Below are 1,282 nucleotides of genomic sequence, written 5' to 3'. Positions count from 1 at the left end.
GGTGGGTGTGATTCATTTTAATTCAATAAATACCTTGCAAAGAGGACTGGGGTGCCTTCTCAACCCCCTCAGCTGTCTGATTTGAAATGGGGCTCTTCTAGGTTTGACACCCGGGGTAGTAAAAGGGGATTAGGAAGGAAAAGCCTCAGGCCATATACATCTCTTTCTCTGTCTCTTTCTTTGCCTCACAGCTTTCTCTCCCTGTGCTCAATCTTTCTCTCTTTGAGACCGAGAGGCCCCTCGTCTAGCTGTGAGAGTATGAATGATGTCATCCAGGTACATATCTTGACCCAGAGATTTAGGAAGGCTTGAATGGAGTCTCATTGCCTCAGTTCTTACAATGTGGAGTATAATCCCCAAATAGCTATTACTTTTGGTGAATTTTCTGATTCAATGAATGAACACAATGCTGCCCTCTCCATGGTCATCATAATGTAACAATGGTATTCCAACTGCTGATTCCCTGTCAAACTCCTGCGAAAATCAGTAGCAAGAAGAAATCATAGCTCAAAAGTTGAGGCAGGTCCTCATATATAAAATAGTGTCCGTTTTTCAGAACCACAGTTGTTTCGCCTCTTAAAACAGAGGTTTGGCTGAGCCACATGCGGTCCACTGCTTTGCAGCATCACCAGGGATTATAGGGCGACTTCTGCCATGCTGCTCAAGCATGACCAGAAGGCTTGGCCAGTTTTGACCTGAATGGAAGTACTGAATAAGGGACCAGCATTAAAATTCAGGATGCAGTCACTTGCAGCCACTAATGTCTCTCTTTAAATGGTCACATCCTCTCTCTTGGGCCTCCCGTCTGTTTTATGCTTGACAGGCTTTTAGTCAATGAAAACATTCACTTGTAATTACACTGTACAAAGGGTCTGCCAACAAATTTTATTTCCTTTATAAGGCAAAATATAATTTAGGTTTTAAGATGTACAGAGTTGTTTTTTATACAGTAAAATTCAATCAACATTACTTTCTATTTTATATCCTATTATGGTAAAAATATGTCTGCGACATTGACCTCTCTGTTTATTTCTCTAACTTGCAGGAAGGGCTCTGGTCAGCCTGAAGTGAAGGGTCACTGAGCTCAGACACTCTCCTTCCACTGACTCACAACTAAGCACATAAAGAAAGTAATACTGACATACAGACACTTCTGCACACACACATACTCCCACATACACACTCTCACTCTCTCTCTCTCTCATTTATACACACAGACTCTTTGGTAGAGACACACAAAGATTCGTCTGTGCACGAACACACACACACACATTCACTCACA

The sequence above is a fragment of the Scomber scombrus genome, chromosome 21 (genome assembly GCF_963691925.1).
Source record: "Scomber scombrus chromosome 21, fScoSco1.1, whole genome shotgun sequence".
NCBI classification, from domain to species: domain Eukaryota; kingdom Metazoa; phylum Chordata; class Actinopteri; order Scombriformes; family Scombridae; genus Scomber; species Scomber scombrus.
This window is presented reverse-complemented; position numbering follows the sequence as displayed.